The sequence below is a fragment of the Pelophylax lessonae genome (assembly GCF_965119305.1).
Source record: "Pelophylax lessonae genome assembly, chromosome: 7".
Taxonomy (NCBI): Eukaryota; Metazoa; Chordata; class Amphibia; order Anura; family Ranidae; genus Pelophylax; species Pelophylax lessonae.
Window position 1 is genome coordinate 2,771,822 of NC_138774.1, and position 24,038 is coordinate 2,795,859.

The following is a 24,038-nucleotide window of genomic DNA, read 5'->3' on the forward strand; positions in this document are numbered from 1 at the left end:
CTATTCATAATTATTATTTTAAATGTTATTTAAAGTGGAATTAATTTGAATAAATTATTAATTTGTATTATTTTTATTTTATATAAAGTGGAATTGTATCAAATAAATTATTAATTTGTATTATTTTAATGTATTTAAAGTGGAATCCATGAACATATATATTTTTTAAATGTATCCTAAAGTGCAATTAATTCATTTAAATAAAATATAAATTTTTCTTATTCTATTTATTTATTTAAAGTTAAATTCATTCAAAATAAACTATTAATATTTATTATTTTAAATGTTATTCAAAGTGGAATTAATTCGAATATATTATTAATTTGTATTATTTTTATTTTATATAAAGTGGAATTATATCAAATACATTAATAATTTGTATTATTTTAATGTATTTGAAGTGGAATAAATGAAAAAATATTAATTATAGTGTGTGTGTATATATATATATATATATATATATATATATATATATATATATATATATAATAATAGTGAACTTAAATAAATTCATTTTTATTATTATTTTTTCCTCAAAGTGAAATTAGTTCAAACAAATTATTCATTTTTATTTTATATAGAGTGGAATTTTTTTCCGAATAAATTATTTATTTTTATTATTTTATTTAAACTGGAATGAATTCTGACAATATATTATTTATATCATTCTTATTTTATTTAAACTGGAATTGATACATTAGACAAAATATTCATTTTTATTTATTTTTTGTTAAATTAATTGAACTAAACTATTCCTTGTATTATTTTTATTTGATATAAAGTGGAGTTATTGCAAATATTTTTTTATTTAAAGTGCAATTAATAATTCAAATCAATTAATATTCTTTCTTACTTTTTTATTTAACGTTAAATTAATTCAAATTAGCTATTAATATTTATTATTTTCATTTTATTTATAGTGGAACAAATTCGAATAAATCATTCCTTATTTATTTGTATCATTTTTTATTTTGTATAAAGTGAAATTATATCAAATATATTATTAATTTGTATTATTTTAATGTATTTAAAGTGGAATAAATGAAAAAATATTAATTATAGTGTGTGTGTGTGTGTATATATATTATAGAATTAGTTTAAAAAAATATTATTATTTTTTTTTAAAGCGGAATACACGTTTTCAAAAAACGTATTATTATTAATAGTGTTATTTTTGTTTTTTATATATTTATAATAATTAGGATAATAATTTAAATAAATTCATTTTTATTATTTTTTCATTTTCTTTAAAGTGGAATGAATTTAACCACATTATTTATTTTTATTTGATATAAAGTGGAATGAATTCAAATAAATGATGTATGTTTGTTATTTTATTTAAACTGGAATTAATTCAAACAAATTGTTTTTTTATTTTATTTAAACTGAAATGAATAAAATTCAAATACATGATTCATTTTTATTTATTTATTTTGTCATTTAAAGTGAAATGAATTCAAGTAAACTATTCCTTTGTATTATTTTTTTTTACATATGAAGTGGAGTTAATTCAAATACATTATTAATTTTATTATTTACATTTTTATTAAAATAAAATTAAATAATTAAAATAAATGATTACATTTTTTTTTTTTAAGTGGAATTCATTATTTCAAAGAAACATATTAGTGAATATTTATTTTTAAATATATATTTATAATATGTATTATACTAATTAAATAATTATTAAAGAAAATAAAGGATAAGGAAAATCTTTTGGGATATTTCACTATAGATTGCACTTATCTGTTCTGACCATTGGATGAATATTCCATGAGTAACTTTGTACATTTAAAGTATCATTTTTTATGCTACATAAGGTGAAGGAAAGCTCCTATTGGTTGAGGGCTCGTCTATATCGCAGTCCCTGCGCTCGGTGTGCAGTTCCATGTTTATATGCATTTTTTGTGTTTCGGGAACATTTGTGGCCTCTCTCTGACTGGCTGCACCTTCTAACGCACATTGTAAGAAGCTCACAGTGTGCGAGGAAATCAGAGGAAGTAATTTCAGCCCAGGGAGAGGAGCCAATACAGGGGGCGGAGGGAGGATTTACATTTTTTGTTTTATTTACAAATTTTTGTAAAATTACATTTAAAACAATTGCTCAGGAGGGGCCGGAGATTGGAGGGGCCAGAGATTGGTGGGGCCGGAGATTGGAGGTGCCAGAGATTGGAGGTGCCAGAGATTGGAGGGGTTGGTGATTGGAGGGGCTGGTGATTGGAGGGGCTGGTGATTGGAGGGGCTGGTGATTGGAGGGGCTGGTTATTGGAGGGGCCGGTGATTGGAGGGGCCGGTGATTGGAGGGGCCGGAGATCGGAGGGGCCGGAGATCGGAGGGGCCAATGATTGGAGGGGTTGGTGATTGGAGGGGCCGGAGATTGGAGGGGCTGGAGATTGAAGGGGCCAGAGGTGGGAGGGGCTGATGATTGGAGGGGTTGGTGATTGGAGGGGACAGAGATTGAAGGGACTGGAGAAACCAGTGATTAGAGGGGAACGGTGATTGGAGGGGCCGGAGATTGAAGGGACTGGAGAGACCATTGATTAGAGGGGACGGTGATTGGAGGGACTGGAGAGACCAGTGATTGGAGGGGCCGGTGATCGGAGGGGCCGGATATTGGAGGGACTGGAGAGACCAGTGATTGGAGGGGCCGGTGATTGGAGGGACTGGAGAGACCAGTGATTGGAGGGGCCGGAGATTGGAGGGACTGGAGAGACCAGTGATGGGAGGGGCCGGTGATCGGAGGGGCCGGTGATCGGAGGGACTGGAGAGACCAGTGATGGGAGGGGCCGGTGATTGGAGGGGCCGGTGATTGGAGGGGCTGGAGATTGGAGGGGCCAATGAATGGAGGGGTTGGTGATCAGAGGGGCCGGAGATTGGAGGGACTGGAGAGACCAGTAATTGGAGGGGCCGGTGATTGGAGAGGCCGAAGATTGGAGGGGCCAATGATTGGATGGGTTGGTGATCAGAGGGGCTGGAGATTGGAGGGGATGGAGATTGAAGGGGGCCGGAGATGGGAAGGGCGATGATTGGAGGGGTTGGTGATCGGAGGGGCCGGAGATTGAAGGGACTGGAGAGACCAGTGATTAGAGGGGACGGTAATTGGAGGGGCCAGAGATTGAAGGGACTGGAGAGACCATTGATTAGAGGGGACGGTGATTGGAGAGACCATTGATTAGAGGGTACGGTGACAGGAGGGGCCGGTGATTAGAGGGACTGGAGAGACCAGTGATTGGAGGGGCCGGTGATCGGAGGGGCCGGAGATTGGAGGGACTGGAGAGACCAGTAATTGGAGGGGCTAGTGATCGGAGGGGCCGGAGATTGGAGGGACTGGAGAGACCAGTGACTGGAGGGGCCGGTGATCGGAGGGGCCGGAGATTGGAGGGACTGGAGAGACCAGTGATTGGAGGGGCCAGTGATTGGAGGGGTCGGAGATTGGAGGGACTGGAGAAACCAGTGATTGGAGGGACTAGTGATCGGAGGGGCCGGAGATTGGGACTGGAGAGACCAGTGATTGGAGGGGCCGGTCATCGAAGGGGCCGGAGATTGGAGGGACTGTAGAGACCAGTGATTGAAGGGGCTAGTGATTGGAGGGGGCCGGTGATTAGAGTGGCCTTTGATTGAAGGGGCTGGAGATTGGAGGGGCCAATGATTGGAGGGGTTGTTGATCGGAGGGGCCGAAGATTGGAGGGACTGGAGAGACCAGTGATTGGAGGGGCTAGTGATCGGAGGGGCCGGAGATTGGAGGGACTGGAGAGACCAGTAATTGGAGGGGCTAGTGATCGGAGGGGCCGGAGATTGGAGGGACTGGAGAGACCAGTGATTGGAGGAGCCGGTGATTGGAGGGGCCAATGATTGGAGGGGCTGGTGATTGAAGGGGCCAATGATTGGAGGGGCCAATGATTGGAGGGGTTGGTCATCGGAGGGGCCGGAGATTGGAGGGACTGGAGAGACCAGTGATTGGAGGGGACGGAGATTGGAGGGGTTGGTGATTGGAGGGGCTGGTGATTGGAGGGGCCGGAGACTGGAGGGGCCGATGATTGGAGGGGTTGGTGATTGGAGGGACCGGAGATCGGAGGGGCCGGTTATTGGAGGGGCCGGAGATTGGAGGGGCCGGGGATTGGAGGGGCCGGGGATTGGAGGGGCCAGGGATTGGGGGGGCCGGAGATTGGAGGGGCCGGAGATTGGAGGGGCCGGAGATTGGAGGGGCCAGGGATTGGAGGGGCTGGTGATTGGAGGGGCCAATGATTGGAGGGGTTGGTGATCCGAGGGGCCGGAGATTGGAGGGACTGGAGAGCCCAGTGATTGGAGGGGCCGGTAAACAGAGGGGCCGGAGATTGGAGGGACTGGAGAGACCAGTGATTGGAGGGGCCGATGATCGAAGGGGCCAGAGATTGGAGGGACTGGAGAGAACAGTGATTGGAGGGGACGGAGATTGGAGGGGTTGGTGATTGGAGGGGCTGGTGATTGGAGGGGCCGGAGACTGGAGGGGCCGATGATTGGAGGGGTTGGTGATTGGAGGGACCGGAGATCGGAGGGGCCGGTTATTGGAGGGGCCGGGGATTGGAGAGGCCGGTGATTGGAGGGGCCATGGATTTGGGGGGCGGAGATTGGAGGGGCCGGAGATTGGAGGGGCCAGGGATTGGAGGGGCCGGAGATTGGAGGGGCCGATGATTGGAGGGGTTGGGGATTGGAGGGACCGGAGATCGGAGGGGTCGGAGAATGGAGGGGCCGGTGATTGGAGGGGCCGGGGAATGGAGGGGCCGGAGATGGGAGGGGCCGGGGATTGGAGGGGTCAGAGATTGGAGGGGCCAGACATTGGAGGGGCCGGGGATTGGAGGGGCCGGGGATTGGAGGGGCCAGGGATTGTAGGGGCCAGAGATTGGTGTGGGCCAGTGGTTGGAGGGACCGGAAATTGGAGGGGCCGGAGATTGGAGGGCCCCCATGGATTGGCCTCGTCCTGTCAGCGCTTCTCCCTTGTTTGCTCCCCTCCTCGGTATTCGCTCTCCAGGATTGGACCGGCTGTCCGGCGCTCGCTCTCTTATATTGATAAATAGAGTCTATATTTAGCCCGGCTCTCGCTGCTCAGCAAACGGTTTGTGATCACGGAAAAGCAATTAGGATTGCACCTCTCCGAAGAGTTCATTTATTGGAGCGCGGAATGTGGGGGGGAGGGCGGCGAGGATTGTGTGGCGTGTCGGCGTTGCGCTCAGGATGTTGCTGGCAGATCATGTGACAATCATGTATATATGGGGGGGGGGGGCTCTCATCTCATCCAGGAAGACTCTGAATTCAGGATTCTGAATAATACATTCAGATTTCTTTAACCTCTTGCTGCCTGCGTAACGCAGATGTGCGACGGCAGAGAGGGCGGGCTTTAATGACGACACACTGCACATACGTGTCCATGAACAGACAGCGCTTAGTACTGAGCATGCTCAGCTCCAGCTGCCTCATCGTCTGCAGACGCTTTGCTATTTTATCAGTCCAGACACCCTCAGGGCGCCCCATTCTAAAATGTAAAAAACATAATGCGGCCGCATCGCCACATGCAGGACCCCCAACATTACAGGTGATTTATTCCTCCAAAGCAAATACACTTTTGCACACCGGTACTGACTAGTATTCCAGTGTTTCTCCTCTCCCTCACTCAGCTAATGTCACCCCAGTGCTGACATAGGGGGGCGGGGGAGGGTCAAATAAGGATGCTGTGCAGGGATGCCGCACTTGCACCGGAAGTGACAAGCGGGGCCGGTGCAGTGCATTGTGGGACTCCGACGTCACGAAGAGGACACGAAGAGGGACGCTGCGGCTTCAGCTGCCCACACCTGAGATGGCAGCGCTGGAGAAGAAATATTCAAGCTAAGTATTTCTTCTTACAGTAAGTGTGATTCGGGACAGTTCAGAGGCTATCCATTATGGAATGTAATAGCCCTGACTGTCCCGGGGGTATTTTTAGCTAAAATTGACCGCTGAGGACAGAACTCCCCTTTAATGTGCCTGAAAAGTGGCGCATCTGTACGATGTATGGAGCCTGCTGCAGCAATACTGACATTGAAATACTGAAAATGAAAAAAGAAAACAACGTAGTCCCCCCCCCCCCCCCCACGTCAAAATAAAAAAAAAAAAAAAACTGGTGTCGGGCCCCCCCAAAATCCATACCAGACCCTTATCCGAGCATGCAGCCTGGCAGGAGAGGAAAGGGGAGGGGGGAACTTTGGGGAAGGGGGGCTCCCCCCACCCGCAGACCCCCACAACAACAGCGCAGGGTTTTTGGGAAGAGGCCCTTGTCCCCATCAACATGATGACAAGGTGCTTTGAGAGCTTGGCATAGCACTACTCCCAGTCCTTCACATTGGCGTCTATGGGAAATATTGGTCAGCTTGACATGGCACTGCTCCCAGTCTTTAATATTAGCATTTATAGGAAATATTGGTCAGCTTGGCATGACACTGCTCCCAGTATTTAACATTGGCGTCTATGGGAAATGTTGATCAGCTTGGCATGACACTGCTCCCGATCTTTACCATTGGCGTCTATGGGAAATATTGGTCAGCTTGGCATGGCACTGCTCCCGATCTTTACCATTGGCGTCTATGGGAAATATTGGTCAGCTTGGCATGACACTGCTCCCAGTATTTAACATTGGCGTCTATGGGAAATGTTGATCAGCTTGGCATGACACTGCTCCCGATCTTTTCCATTGGCGTCTATGGGAAATATTGGTCAGCTTGGCATGGCACTGCTCCCAGTATTTAACATTGGCGTCTATGGGAAATGTTGATCAGCTTGGCATGACACTGCTCCCGATCTTTTCCATTGGCGTCTATGGGAAATATTGGTCAGCTTGGCATGGCACTGCTCCAGAACTTTAAGTGACAGGGACACAAAACTTGGGGAGCACTGAGAGGGGACCCAGGACTACAACATATCCATACATTATAAAAGTGGGGTATAACCTGTACACTAATCTAACTCGACTCACTATCCACTAACTACTTGCCTAACCTCTATTATCACACATTATACACGGCTGCCGTGTAAGCAGCCTTATATAGTGTGGGGCGTGTACTTACCCTCTGAGCCATGATTGGCTACAGGCAGCCTGCCTTTGGCCAATCATGGCTATGACAGGACATTGTGCTGTGATTGGCCAAAGCATACAGATCATGTGCATGCTTTGGCCAATCATCAGTAATTTATTCACTGCACCAGCGCAGTGCATTATGGGGCGCTCATCTGTGGGCGAACTTCCCGCCGAGCGCCCCATTTGTTGGTGTGTTCAGCGAATACACAAACAGCTGATGTTCGAGTCGAACACACAGCCCATCCCCAGTGTGCACCCATTACCTGATCTTTGCACACAGCCCATCCCTAGTGTGCACCCATTACCTGATCTTTGCACACAGCCCATCCCTAGTGTGCACCCATTACCTGATCTTTGCACACAGCCCATCCCTAGTGTGCACCCATTACCTGATCTTTGCACACAGCCCATCCCTAGTGTGCACCCATTACCTGATCTTTGCACACAGCCCATCCCCAGTGTGCGCCCATTACCTGATCTTTGCACACAGCCCATCCCTAGTGTGCACCCATTACCTGATCTTTGCACACAGCCCATCCCCAGTGTGCGCCCATTACCTGATCTTTGCACACAGCCCATCCCCAGTGTGCACCCATTACCTGATCTTTGCACACAGCCCATCCCTAGTGTGCACCCATTACCTGATCTTTGCACACAGCCCATCCCTAGTGTGCACCCATTACCTGATCTTTGCACACAGCCCATCCCCAGTGTGCGCCCATTACCTGATCTTTGCACACAGCCCATTCCCAGTGTGCGCCCATTACCTGATCTTTGCACACAGCCCATGCCCAGTGTGCGCCCATTACCTGATCTTTGCACACAGCCCATCCCTAGTGGGCACCCATTACCTGATCTTTGCACACAGCCCATCTTTGCACACAGCCCATCCCCAGTGTGTGCCCATTACCTGATCTTTGCACACAGCCCATCCCCAGTGTGCACCCATTACCTGATCTTTGCACACAGCCCATCCCCAGTGTGCGCCCATTACCTGATCTTTGCACACAGCCCATCTTTGCACACAGCCCATCCCCAGTGTGTGCCCATTACCTGATCTTTGCACACAGCCCATCCCCAGTGTGTGCCCATTACCTGATCTTTGCACACAGCCCATCTTTGCACACAGCCCATCCCCAGTGTGTGCCCATTACCTGATCTTTGCACACAGCCCATCTTTGCACACAGCCCATCCCCAGTGTGCACCCATTACCTGATCTTTGCACACAGCCCATCCCCAGTGTGCGCCCATTACCTGATCTTTGCACACAGCCCATCCCTAGTGTGCACCCATTACCTGATTTTTGCACACAGCCCATCTTTGCACACAGCCCATCCCCAGTGTGTGCCCATTACCTGATCTTTGCACACAGCCCATCACCAGTGTGCACCCATTACCTGATCTTTGCACACAGCCCATCCCCAGTGTGCGCCCATTACCTAATCTTTGCACACAGTCCATCCCCAGTGTGCACCCATTACCTGATCTTTGCACACAGCCCATCCCCAGTGTGTGCCCATTACCTGATCTTTGCACACAGCCCATCTTTGCACACAGCCCATCCCCAGTGTGTGCCCATTACCTGATCTTTGCACACAGCCCATCTTTGCACACAGCCCATCCCCAGTGTGCACCCATTACCTGATCTTTGCACACAGCCCATTCCCAGTGTACGCCCATTACCTGATCTTTGCACACAGCCCATCCCCAGTGTGCACCCATTACCTGATCTTTGCACACAGCCCATTCCCAGTGTACGCCCATTACCTGATCTTTGCACACAGCCCATCTCTAGTGTGCGCCCAGTACCTGATCTTTGCACACAGCCCATCCCCAGTGTGCGCCCATTACCTGATCTTTGCACACAGCCCATCCCTAGTGTGCACCCATTACCTGATTTTTGCACACAGCCCATCTTTGCACACAGCCCATCCCCAGTGTGCACCCATTACCTGATCTTTGCACACAGCCCATCACCAGTGTGCACCCATTACCTGATCTTTGCACACAGCCCATCCCCAGTGTGCGCCCATTACCTGATCTTTGCACACAGCCCATCCCCAGTGTGTGCCCATTACCTGATCTTTGCACACAGCCCATCTTTGCACACAGCCCATCCCCAGTGTGTGCCCATTACCTGATCTTTGCACACAGCCCATCTTTGCACACAGCCCATCCCCAGTGTGCACCCATTACCTGATCTTTGCACACAGCCCATTCCCAGTGTACGCCCATTACCTGATCTTTGCACACAGCCCATCTCTAGTGTGCGCCCAGTACCTGATCTTTGCACACAGCCCATCTCCAGTGTGTGCCCATTACCTAATCTTTGCACTCGCAGTTCTGCTGGCGGTTTGAACCCATCAGTATTGCACACTGGGGTGTGGACATGACACGAATGTGGGAATGTTTTGCGCCCCCCCCCCGGTATATACACAGCGGCTTCCTCCAGCAGTCAGCGTTTTTTTTCGCCGATGGCGTCACTGGAGGCTGTAAAACCCTCTCCCTTCATTGCAGCGGCACAATGACACCACCGCCACACACCATGAAAGACGCAATTTATATCTCATACAAGTGTGCGTGATTGGAGCGCCGGACTACAAAAGGCGCATTGTCTGGAACACAAATACTGACAATTATGGCAACGCCGGGCCCCATCTGCGGGATTCTTCCCTCCACAATGACATTTAATCGTCTCTCCCAATTTATTATTCGATTTTTTTGTCACGTTTCCGTCATTTCATTGAAGAAAATTCTCATTTTCAACATTTGTAGGTTAAAGCGGCCTCACAACCGCGTGCGGCTCATGAAGAAAAAAATATATAGAAAACATTTTAAATATATAAAATAATTTTATTTTGGACAATAAATGAGTGAAGAACGTTTTTTTTTTGCCATCTGTGTCCCATAGACCCAACAGGAAGTGAGAGGAAATTTCCTCCTAGGTGTCCCCATTGGAGAATTTCCCTCTCTTCCTGTACAGGTGACAACATTTTGGATTTCCCGTCATTTTCTGGACAAAAAAGAATGTTATCGCCTCACCAGCAAGGTGTACCTAATAAAGTGGCCGCTGAGTGTATATTGAACATTATGTGGTGGCCCTTCGGTGATGTCAGGGGCCACATTTAACCACTTGCCGACCGCTTACTATATATAAATACTGCGGCAGAGTGGCTCCTACAGGCAAAACCACATATCGGTACGTTGGTCGCCTGGTGGCAGCTAGGGGGCAAGCGCGCGCCGCCGCCGGTGCGCTCCCGCCCCCGATCGTCAGCGGGGAAGCCGATGCGTGTGTCAGGCGGCTCCGATTGCTGAGAGAGAAGGACGGTCGGATGTTGTAAACACAGCTGACCGTTCTTCTCCCTGGAATGATCACAGAGCGCCCGTGATCCTTCTATATAGGATCACATGTCTCTATGGTCATTTCAGAAGTCACGCCCCCCCCCCCCACAGTTAGAATCACTCCCCTAGGCTCACATTTAACCCATTGAATACCCACAGTGTTAACCCCTTCCCTGCCAGTGTCATTAATACAGTGACAGTGCATATTTTTAGCACTGATTACTGTAGTAAAGTCACTGGTCCCCCCAAAAAAGTGTCAAAAATATCAGTTAGGGGTCCGATCTGTCCGCCGCAATGTCGCAGTCCTGCTAATAATCGCAGATCGCGGCCATTACTAGTAAAAAAAAAAAGATAAAAAAAATAAAAATTACATAAATCTTTCTCGTTGTAAGTAGATGCGATAACTTTTGCGCAAACCAAAATACGCTTATTGCGATTTTTTTACCAAAAATATGTAGCAGAAAACAAATTGGCCTAAAATGTTAAAACATTTTGATTTTTACATTTTTTTGGGGAATTTCATATAAAAAAATGTGAAAAATATTGTTATTTTTTCAAAATTGTCGCTCTTTTTTTGTTTATAGCGCAAAAAGTAAATATCGCAGAGGTGATCAAATAACACCAAAAGAAAGCTCTATTTGTAGGAAAAAAAGGATGTCAATTTTATTTGGGTACAGCGTCGCACGACTGCGCAATTGTCCGTTAAAGTAACGCAGTGCCGAATCGCAAAATATGGCCTGGTCAGGAAGGGGGTAAAATCTTCCGGTCTTAAAGCGGTTAAAAATACGCTCATTGAGAATTTTTTTGTCAAAGACATGTAGCTAAATACATTTTGGCCTAAATATGTGACAAAAATTGAATATATTGGATATTTTCTAACTGTCAAAGTAGAAAATGTCAATTTTTTTCGCAAAATGTTCACTATTTTTTTATAAATATCGCAAAAAATTAAAAGCGCACAGATGATCAAATACCGCCAAAAGAAAGCTCTGTTTGTGGGAAAAAAAGGACATAAATTTCGTTTGGGTACAGGGTTGCATGACCGCGCAATTGTCAGTTAAATTCGCGCAGTGCCTGGTTGCAAAAAGTGGCCTGGTCATTAAGCAGGAAAATCCTCCGGTGGTAAAGTGGTTAAAGCCCCTCCCCATAAGATAATAGCCATCAATCGTCCTGTTAGACGTGTTTGGCGCTCAGAGGAGGCGTGTGCGGCGTTTTCCACGTCCGCAGAACGATCATTTGTCGCGTTTTTCGGGCGGATTCATTTCACGCCGTCGCACGCTTTCCCAGGAGGCCGTCCCATTAGCGAGGATGTCACAGACACAATGCTAGGTGACAATCACCGAGGTGTCGCCTATCCGCGCTGTCTCTGCAATGTCACCGCCGCCGCCGCCGCGCAACGACGTTAAGTGACAGCCGTGTCATCTGCAATACAAGCGACTCTCTGATACCCTCCAGGAAAAGAAATGTAGCAAAACAAGAGATGTACGAGGGAGGGGGAGGGGAGGGAGGGTCGTGTTTACTGGTCTCCTCGGGGACGCCGCTATGTAGACAGGAAATTATTTTATCGATTTCACAGATTTCACCATACATGGCGGCGGGATGGCGGCGTCTGAGCCGGATAATCAGGACGCCAATTATCTTATAGGAAAATCACCGTTTCTTTTGAACGATAGATCCCAAAAATATTATAATTAAGTAGATCTTTATGAGGTGTCCCCATAATTGTCCCTTCCCCTCCCCCACCCCCCAGCCTGTAACCGAGTCACAGTCATTTCCTCAAATAATAAAACGACCAGAAAACGCGATTCCCAGAAACGCATTTTAGGCCCCATTCACACCTCAGCGTTTTGGAGCGTGAAGCTGGAGGAGGAAACAAAGTCAATGATTCTCTATGGAGACGGGGGGGGGGGGGGGTCACATCGCCGTTCCAAGTCGCATAAAGCGCAAAAAAGTTCTGAAGCTTTTTTTTTGTAGCTGGAATCGGGCAGATTTGACAATTTTTGGTGCGTTTTTATCCCCACAGAATCACGCCATTCATGCGTTTTTGTGCGCATTTGTGTTTTTTTTTTGCAGGCGTTTTTGTGCGATTTTCTGCGTAAATTAAAAAATTTAATATAAACACTTAAACCCCCTTCCTGCCCAGGCCAATTCTCAGCTTTCAGCGCTGTCGCACTTTGAATGATAAATTGCGCGGTCATGCAACACTGTATTTTTGTAATTTTTTATGATTTTTTTCAAACAAATAGAGAATTCTTTTGGTGGTATTTAATCACTACTGGGGGGAGGGGGGGTTATTTTTTTGCTAAACAAACAAAAAAAAGACAAAAACATTTTGAAAAACCAAAACAGTTTTTGTAGTTTGTTATAAAATTTTGCAAACAGGTAATTTTTCACCTTCATTGATGTGCCCTGATAGGCTGAACTGATGGGCACTGATAAGGCGGCACTGATAAAGTAACACTGGTGGGCACTGATAAAGCAACACTGGTGGGCACTGATAGTTGGCACTCATGGGCACTAATAGGTGGCACTGATGGGCTCTAATAGGTGGCACTTGTGGGTTGCACTGATAGGTGGCACTCATGGGCACTAATAGGTGGCAATGATAGGTGGCACTAATGGGTGCCACTAATGGGCGGCACTGAAGGGCACTTGTAGGTGGCACTGATAGGTGGCACTCATGGGCACTAATAGGTGGCACTCATGGGCACTAATAGGTGGCACTTGTGGGTTGCACTGATAGGTGGCACTCATGGGCACTAATAGGTGGCACTCACGGGCACTAATAGGTGGCACTTGTGGGTTGCACTGATAGGTGGCACTCATGGGCACTAATAGGTGGCAATGATAGGTGGCACTAATGGGCAATGGTAGGCACTGGTAGGTGACACTGATAGGCAGCAATGATGAGACACTGATAGGTGGCACTCATGGGCACTAATAGGTGGCAATGATAGGTGGCACTGATGGGCAATGATAGGCACTGGTAAGTGACGGCACTCGTGGGCATTGATAGGTGGCACTGGTGGGCAGCGTGAGGAGAAAAAAAAGCTGATCGCTAGCTGCTGTTTACATCACGTGATCAGCTGTCATTGGCTGACAGCTCATCATGTGGTAAGGGGCCGGGACTCATGGACTTGCTGATCACAGAGCGAGCCGCGTGTGCTCCGCAAGAAGCGCGCAGGCAGCTCATGCACGGGAGGACGTACATGGACACCCTCCCGGCAATTAAGGTCCGCGTTGTAGCCGTCTTTTGGCTCTAGCGCAGAGGGGAAGAAGTTAATATATGAATAAATTAATGTAACCTAAATACACAAATAACTAAAAATCATCATACGTAAAATAAATTAATAATATGTAAAAATACATAAATAAACAATTAACCCCTAACCTTAAAAAATATTAAATAAATTATTATTAATAATTTTAATAAAATATCATAATAAATAATAATAATAATAATAAATTATAATAATATTAATAATAATAATAAACACCCAAACTCGAATAAAACAAAAAAATAAATAATGATGACAATAATAATTAACGTATTTATTTTGTGTTAGGATTAGGGCTTTAATATTTATTATCATTATTAGTATTTTTTATTTTTAAGGGTTACATAGTTAGTGAAGTTGAAAAAAGACACCAGTCCATCCAGTTCAACCTATAAAGGGTTAGGGGCTAATTGTTTATTTACTTAGTATTCATTTATTGAATTTGTTACTTTTTGTATGATTATTTTTATTTATTTGTATATTTATTTTACATTTTTATTTATTCATTTATTATTATTATTATTATTATTATTATTATTAGTAGTTTTAACACCCTAACCCTAACGTGACACCCTAACCCCCTAATCCTAACCCTAACCTCAACTCTTAATCCTAACCCTAACCCCCTAATCCTAAATCCTAACCCCAACTCCTGATCCTAACCTCAACCCCTAATCCTAACCCCAACACCTAATCGTAACCCCAACCCCTAATCCTAACCCTAACCCCAACACCTAATCCTAATCCCAACCCCTAATCCTAACCCCAACCCCTAACCCAAACTCCTGATCCCAACTCTAACCCATAACCTTAACCTCATCCCCAACCCCTAACTCCTAATCCTAACCCCAACTCCTAACTCCAACCCATAATCTGAACCCCAACCCCTAATCCTAACCCCAACTCCTGATCCCAACTCTAACCCCTAACCCCAACTCCTGATCCTAACCCTAATCTCATCACCCAACCCCTAACTCCTAACCCCGACTCCTAACCCTAACCCCTAATCCTAACCCCAACCCCTAACCCTAACCCCAACCCCAACTCCTGATCCCAACTCTAACCCCTAACCCCAACTCCTGATCCTAACCCTAACCCCATCCCAAACACCTAACTCCTAATCCTAACCCCAAGTCCTAACCCAACCCCTAATCCTAACCCCAACAAATAATCCTAACCCCAACCCAAAATCCTAACCCCAACCCCTAATCCTAACCTCAACCCCTAACCCCAACCCCAAAACCTAACCCCAACCCCTAGCCCCAAATCCTGATCCTAACCCTAATCTCATCACCCAACCCCTAACTCCTAACCCCGACTCCTAACCCTAACCCCAACCCCTAATCCTAACCCTAACCCCAACCCCTAATCCTAACCCCAACCCCTAATCCTAACCCCAACCCCAACCCCTAATCCTAACCCCAACCCCTAATCCTAACCCTAACCCCAACGCCTAATCCTAACCCCAACCCCTAACCCAAACTCCTGATCCCAACTCTAACCCCTAACCCTAACCTCATCCCCAACCCCTAATCCTAACTCCAACCCATAATCCTAACCCCTACACCTGATCCTAACCTCAACCCCTAATCCTAACCTCAACCCCTAACCCCAACCCCAAATCCTAACCCCAACCCCTAACCCCAACTCCTGATCCTAACCCTAATCTCATCACCCAACCCCTAACTCTTAGCCCCGACTCCTAACCCCTAATCCTAACCCTAACCCCAACCCCTAATCCTAACCCTAACCCCAGCCCCAACTCCTGATCCCAACTCTAACCCATAACCCCAACTCCTGATCCTTACCCCATCCCAAACACCTAACTCCTAATCCTAACCCCAACTCCAACACCTAATCCTAACCCCAACCCCAAATCCTAACCCCAACCCCTAATCCTAACCTCAACCCCTAACCTCAACCCCAAATCCTAACCCCAACCCCTAACCCCAACTCCTGATCCTAACCCTAACCCCATCCCCAACTCCTAACTCCTAATCCTAACCCTAATCCTAACCCCTAACCCTAACCCCAACCCCTAACCCCAACTCCTGATCGCAACTCTAACCCCAACTCCTGATCCTAACCTAACCTCATCCCCAACCCCTAACTCCTAACCCCGACTCCTAACCCTAACCCCTAATCCTAACCTCTAATCATAACCCCAACCCCAAATCCTAACCTCAACCCCTAATCCCAACACCTAATCATAACCCCAACCCCAAATCCTAACCCCAACTCCTGATTGCAACTCTAACCCCAACTCCTGATCCTAACCCTAACCCCATTCCCAACTCCTAATTCCTAACCCTGACTCCTAACCCCAACCCCAAATCCTAACCCCAACCCTTAACCCTAACCCCTAATCCTAACCCCAACCCCTAACCCCAACACCTAATCATAACCCCAACCCCAAATCCTAACCCCAACCCCTAATCCTAACCTTAACCCCTAATCCCAACACCTAATCATAACCCCAACCCCAAATCCTAACCCCAACTCCTGATCGCAACTCTAACCCCTAACCCCAACTCCTGATCCTAACCCTAATCTCATCCCCAAACCCTAACTCCTAACCCCGACTCCTAACCCCTAATCCTAACCACAACCCCTAATCCTAACCCTAACTCCAACTCCTGATCCCAACTCTAACCCATAACCCCAACTCCTGATCCTAACCCCATCCCAAACACCTAACTCCTAATCCTAACCCCAAGTCCTAACCCAACCCCTAATCCTAACCCCAACCCCTAACTCCAACGCCTAATCATAACCTCAACCCCAAATCCTAACCCCAACCCCTAATCCTAACCTCAACCCCTAACCCCAACCCCGAATCCTAACCCCAACCCCAACTCCTGATCACAACTCTAACCCCTAACCCCAACCCCAACTCCTGATCCTAACCCTAACCCCATCCCCAACCCGTAACTCCTAATCCTAACCCCAACCCATAATCCTAACCCCTAACCCTAATCCTAACCCCAACCCCTAACCCCAACTCCTGATTGCAACTCTAACCCCAACTCCTGATCCTAACCCTAACCTCATCCCCAACCCCTAACTCCTAACCCCGACTCCTAACCCTAACCCCTAATCCTAACCCCAACTCCTGATCCCAACTCTAACCCCTAACCCCAACCCCTAACCCCAACCCCTAACCCCAACTCCTGATCACAACTCTAACCCCAACTCCTGATCCTAACCCCATCCCCAACCCCTAACTCCTTATCCTAACTCCAACCCCTAATCCTAACCCCTAACACTAATCCTAACCGAAATCCCTAACCCCAACTCTTGATCGCAACTCTAACCCCTAACCCCAACTCCTGATCCTAACCCTAACCCCATCCCCAACCCCTAACTCCTAATCCTAACCCCAACCCCTAATCCTAACCTTAACCCCTAATCCTAACCCAAACCCCTAATCCTAACCCCTAACCTTAACCCCAACTCCTGATCCTAACCCTAACTCTAATCCAAACCTCTAATCCTAACCCTAACCCCAACTCCTAACTCTAACCCTAACCCCTAATCCTATCCCTAACCCGAACCCCAACTCCTAACCCTGCTTTACCTTCTCTACAACTTTATCCCTGACCTGTCTGGTGTGTTCCTTGGATTTAATGATGCTGTTTGTTCACTAAGGTTCTCTAACAAACCTCTGAGGGCTTCACAGAACAGCTGTATTTATACTGAGATTAAATGTCTCACAGGTGGACTCTATTTACTAATTAGGTGACTTCTGAAGGCAATTGGTTCCACTAGATTTTAGTTAGGGGTATCAAAGTAAAGAGGGGGGGGTGAATACAAATGCAGCCACACTTTTCACAGATTTATTTGTATCATTTATCATTTTCCTTCCACTTCAAAATTATGGCCACTTTGTGTCGGTCTATCACATAAAATTCCAATAAAATACATTTACATTTTTGGTTGTAACATGAGAAAATGTGCGAAATTTCAAAGGGGTGTGAATACTTTTTCAAGGCACTGTATTTAGGATTTGCTAACAATCTTTCCAATCTGTTTCTAAGATTTGCCAGTTTCTGTTTCTTGGTCATTTTATTGTCTAATTAGCATATTGGTAATCAGGACAGAGCACCCCCCCCCACCCGCCTTTGATAAACGTGGAGCGGCTTATTTTAAGTGTGCACATCTCCGCGGTTTATCGCCAGGCGAATCCCAGTAAAGTCGTCTTTTGACCGTGAAATGTGTTTTAGGTCCCTGCTTAATAAACATGCCGGAATCTATTCAGGAGACATTTACATAACTTCAGCTAATGAATTCAGCGGGGGAGGAGACACAGCGGCGAGGATAAATCTAGGCTGCGTTTATTGATAAGAGAAGGCCGTAACCGGCTTTATGGCGTTACCTCATCTCACTTCACAAGCCGATTTTACCGTTACCGCCAGAGACGAACCGCCGCGATCCAGGTCTTCACATTATAAAAGCTGCTCAGTGTTATAAGATAAATCAGATTTCTGAAGACAATAGAGTCCCCCTTACATCAGATTCCCATGAAAATCCCCCCTTACATCAGGATCCCCATTAGAGTTCCCCCTTACTCCAGGATCCCCCCGTACATCAGATTCGCATCAGAATCCCCCCTTACATCAGGATCCCCATCAGAATCCCTTTTAACACCAGATTACCATCAGAATCCCCCTTACATCAGGATCCCCCTTACATCAGGATCCCCCTTACATCAGATTCCCATCAGAATCCCCCCTTACATCAGGATCCCCATCAGAATCCCCTTTTACACCAGATTACCATCAGAATTCCCCCTTAGATCAGGATCCCCATTATAGTCCCCCTTTACATCTGGATCCCCATCAGAATTCCCCCTTACATTAGAATCCCCCTTACATCAGGATCCCCATCAGAATCCCCCCTTACATCAGGATCCCCATCAGAATCCCCTTTTACATCAGGGTCCCCATTAGAGTCCCCCTTTGAATCAGGGTTCTCATTAGAGTCCCCCTTTACATCAGGATTCCCATCAGAATCCCCCCTTACATCAGAATGCCCATTAGATTCTCCCCTTACATCAGGATCCCCATCAGATACCTCCCTTACATCAGGATCCACATCAGATACCTCCCTTACATCAGGATCCACATCAGAATCCCCCTTACATCAGGATTCCCATCAGAATCCCCCCTTACATCAGGATCCACATCAGATACCTCCCTTACATCAGGATCCACATCAGATACCTCCCTTACATCAGGATCCCCATCAGAATCCCCCCTTACATCAGTATCCTCATCAGAATCCCCCTTACATCAGGATTCCCAGCAGAATCCCCCCTTACATCAGGATCCCCATCATAGTCCCTCCTTACATCAGGATCCACATCAGAATCCTCTCTTACATCAGGATTCCCATCAGAATCCCCCTTACATCAGGATCCACATCAGAATCCTCTCCTACATCAAGATCCACATCAGAATCCTCTCCTACATCAAGATCCCTATCAGAATCCCCCCTTACATGAGGATCCACATGAGAATCCCCATTTACATCAGGGTCCCCATAAGAGTCCCCCCTTACATCAGGATTACATCAGAATCCCCTCTTACATCAGAGTTCTTATTAGAGTACCCCCTTACATTAGGATCCCCATCAGAGCGCACCCTTAGAGTCCCCCCTAACATCAGAGTTCTCATTACATCAGGGTCAGCCATGTGGGGGAATCCCACATCAGTGATACGTGAATTCCTGCCATGTCACAATATGAAGCCACAGTATAAGTTTTAGAAATAAAAATACATCCTTGAGAACTCTGCCTAGGCTGAGATGATGTCATCAGTCTGCGTCAGGCAATTTTATAGAAGGTAGAGGAGCATTTCCTCAGTCTCCCCTCCCCCAGTGATCAGACTGTACATTGTAACTTTGTAGCAAACCACAGGGTGAGAGGCTGCAGAAGGGGCTGATTTGTATCAGACATCTGACCCTAGATGATACCTGAACACAGATGGTGCCATCCTTCTGGAGAGAGAAGCGGGAGAAGACATTGTCAGGGGCTGTACTTTGAACCCTATCTGATGACCGGTGCTCTTTAAGTTTGGCTGTATGTGTTTAATCTACAATATTAGGACCTGGGCTGCGGAATCATTCATCCGATTCGCTGGCTAAGGACAAACGTCTATCACTGGAGCGATGTTTGAACACGACCTCCAGGAGATCGATCCGTCCTGAACACGACTGCAGCCACCTTATCTCATCTCACCGGTCCATCCCGCTGACAGCACTCCGCCGCGCTGAGAACGGCGGGATCAGAAACCTCATTAAACCCAAACTACTTCGCCGAGAAGGTGACAATAATTCCTCCGTCTAATTAAATATCCTCGGCCGTGTTCCAGGGATCAGCTTCATAATGCCTTTTATGTGTTACTGAGGAGAGCGGTCACACCCGGCACCTATCACCCCAATCCACAATTCATATCCAGCCGAGAGAAGAGAGTGCCGGGGGATGTGCGCCAAAATTATCATTTAAACGGAAAGTCTGAAATATTCATAGTTTTATAGTGAGATGAGGAGGAGAGATTCATATCGCTGCCGCCACTGCCACTCACCGCCACCGCCCGCCACCACTGCCGCCACCACCGCCCACCACCACTGCCACTACCACCACCACTGCCGCCACCACCGCAGCCACCACTGCCACTACCACCACCATCACAACTGCCGCCGCCCACCACCGCCCGCCACCGCCCGCCACTACCACCACCATCGCCGCCACCACCGCAGCACCACTATCACCACCACCACTGCCGCTACCAACACTATCACCACCGCCACCATCACTGCCACTACCACCACCACCTCCACCATCACTGCCGCCACCACCACTACCACCACCACCACTGCCACCACCACCTCCACCATCACTGCCGCCACCACCACTGCCACCACAACCACCGCCCACCACCACTGCCACTACCACCACCACTGCCGCCACCACTGCCCTCCACCACTGCCACCACCGCCACCACCCTCACCACTGCCGCCGCCCACCACCATCGCCCGCCACTACCACCACCATCACCACCACCGCCGCCACCACCGCAGCACCACTATCACCACCACCACTGCCGCTACCAACACTGTCACCGCCGCCACCATCACTGCCACTACCACCACCACTGCCACCACCACCCCCACCACTGCCGCCACTACCACCACCACCACCACTGCCACCACCACCACCACCTCCACCATCACTGCCGCCACCACCACTGCCACTACCACCACCGCCCACCACCACCGCCTGCCACTACCACCGCCACCACCAACACTGCCACTACCACCATCACCACCACCTCCGCAGCACCACTATTACCACCACCACTGCCACTACCGCCACCACCACCACTGCCACCACCCCCACCGCCACCACCACCGCTGCCACTACCACCACCACCACAGCCACCACTATCACCACCATCACCGCTGCCACCACCACCGCAGCCACCACCATCATATATAGTCACAGATATATATATATATATATATATATATATATATATACACACATGTCACAGATATATATATATATATATATATATATATATATATATATATATAGAGTATATACAGAGACAAGTGACTCGGTGGAAATTGGGGAGCTGAGATGTAAGCATGGTGGGGGCGATGATGGGACGAGGGGCAGATAAATGTCCAATAGGCAAAGAATGGGGAGATCAGCAGAGGTGAGAGTGAATGAAGAAAAAAAGAGGAAAGAAGGAAGAGAGAGACTTGAGTCAAAGGTGGGTGGACCGGCCGCCATATTGAATGCTCGCGTGTTGCCATATTTTATGCCGCAGAGGAACCACCAATAACCCCGGAGAGATTTCCACGCCTTCCAAAAATAGAAAAGCCGTAATGAGTTCACAGCAGTGGAAGTCCAGAATGAAGCTGGCGGGGGCCGCGCTCGGAGGAAAGGCGCAGTCGGCATGGCGGTGAATTATTTATCGCCGTACATGTGGCTGTGATCTGACGAAGCAGCGGGGTCACATTAATTTTGCAGCACAAAGTCTGTGACTGAGATGCCGCAGGGCAGCGCTGGCAGAGGATTACAACCAGCGATGGCCTGGTGGGGACGCCGTCCTTTCCTTATCCGAGCCGCAGCTAAAATATGAGAGACGCCTCAATGTTCTAAAACTGCGACTCCAGCTGAGAAATGAGCGGGATAGAAGATCGGGGGAGGAACAATGAAACACAAACTGAAACTTTGTCCAACATTCTACACCGACAGGCCGAAGGAAAGCAGCAGCTGGTCACTGATGGCAGGGCGCAGTGCAGCTCAGAGCAGCATCAGGGGATAAGTATGTGGAGGGACCCCCACCAACACCACTGAACCCAAGAAACTGGAAACTCCTGAACCCATTCAGTGGGAAAAAAATCCCACATGGGGCTCCCGTCATAATGTGCAAATACAGTGAGGGGAAAAAGTATGTGATCCCCCCTAGGACCTCCTTTCACCTTCTGCTCATAGGCCCACCCTAATTCTCCACCCTTATCCCCCCTCTCATCTTCTGCTCATAGGCCCACCCTTTATTCTCCACCCTTATCCTAACTCTCATCTTCCGCTCATAGGCCCACCCTTTATTTTCCACCCTTAATCCCACCTCTCAAACTTTTTTTATATCAAAAAAAGTTTGATATTTCAAACTTTGTAAACAAATAAAATACTGAAAAATTGGGCGTGCAAAATTATTCAGCCCCTTTACTATCAGTGCAGCAAACTCTCTCCGGAAGTTCAGTGAGGATCTCTGAATGATCCAATGTTGACCTAAATGACTAATGATGATAAATAGAATCCACCTGTGTGTAATCAATCTCTGTATAAATGCACCTGCACTGTGATAGTCTCAGAGGTCCGTTTAAAGCGCAGAGAGCATCATGAAGAACAAGGAACACACCAGGCAGGTCCAAGATACTGTTGTGGAGAAGTTTAAAGCCGGATTTGGATACAAAAAGATTTCCCAAGCTTTAAACATCCCAAGGAGCTCTGTGCAAGCGATAATATTGAAATGGAAGGAGTATCAGACCACTGCAAATCTACGAAGACCTGGCCGTCCCTCTAAACTTTCAGCTCATACAAGGAGAAGACTGATCAGAGATGCAGCCAAGAGGCCCATGATCACTCTGGATGAACTGCAGAGATCTACAGCTGAGGTGGGAGACTCTGTCCATAGGACAACAATCAGTCGTATTCTGCACAAATCTGGCCTTTATGGAAGAGTGGCAAGAAGAAAGCCATTTCTTAAATATATCCATAAAAAGTGTCGTTTAAAGTTTGGCACAAGCCACCTGGGAGACACCAAACATGTGGAAGAAGGAGCTCTGCTCAGATGAAACCAAAATCAAACTTTCTGGCAACAATGTAAAACGTTATGTTTGGTGTAAAAGCAACACAGCTCATCACCCTGAACACACCATCCCCCACTGTCATACATGGTGGTGGCAGCATCATGGTTTGGGCCTGCTTTTCTTCAGCAGGGACAGGGAAGATGGATAAAATTGATGGGAAGATGGATGGAGCCAAATACAGGACCATTCTGGAAGAAAACCTGATGGAGTCTGCAAAAGACCTGAGACTGGGACGGAGATTTGTTTTCCAACAAGACAATGATCCAAAACATAAAGCAAAATCTACAATGGAATGGTTCACAAATAAACATATCCAGGTGTTAGAATGGCCAAGTCAAAGTCCAGACCTGAATCCAATCGAGAATCTGTGGGAAGAACTGAAAACTGCTGTTCACAAACGCTCTCCATCCAACCTCACTGAGCTCCAGCTGTTTTGCAAGGAGGAATGGGCAAAAATTTTATTCTCTCGATGTGCAAAACTGATAGAGACATACCCCAAGCGACTTACAGCTGTAATCGCAGCAAAAGGTGGCGCTACAAAGTATTAACTTAAGGGGGCTGAATAATTTTGCACGCCCAATTTTTCAGTTTTTTATTTGTTAAAAAAGTTTGAAATATCCAATAAATTTCGTTCCACTTCATGATTGTGTCCCACTTGTTGATTCTTCACAAAAAATGACAGTTTTATATCTTTATGTTTGAAGCCTGAAATGTGGCAAAAGGTCGCAAAGTTCAAGGGGGCCGAATACTTTCGCAATGCACTGTATGTACATGGGATTTTTTATTTTTAATAAATTTGCAAAGATTTCAAACAAACTTCTCTCACGTTGTCATTATGGGGGATTGTTTGTAGAATTTGAGGAAAATAATGAATTTATTCCATTTTGGAATAAGGCTGTAACATAACAAAATATGGAAGAAGTGAAGCGCTGTGAATACTTTCCGGATG

General features: G+C 46.9%; 1 protein-coding gene across 1 annotated transcript in view; it reads right to left on the reverse strand.

Moving 5' to 3' along the window:
* The window catches only part of LOC309559874 (connector enhancer of kinase suppressor of ras 2-like), a 655,275-nt gene that overhangs the window by 24,079 nt on the left and 607,158 nt on the right, over positions 1-24,038 (reverse strand). The window lies entirely within an intron of this gene.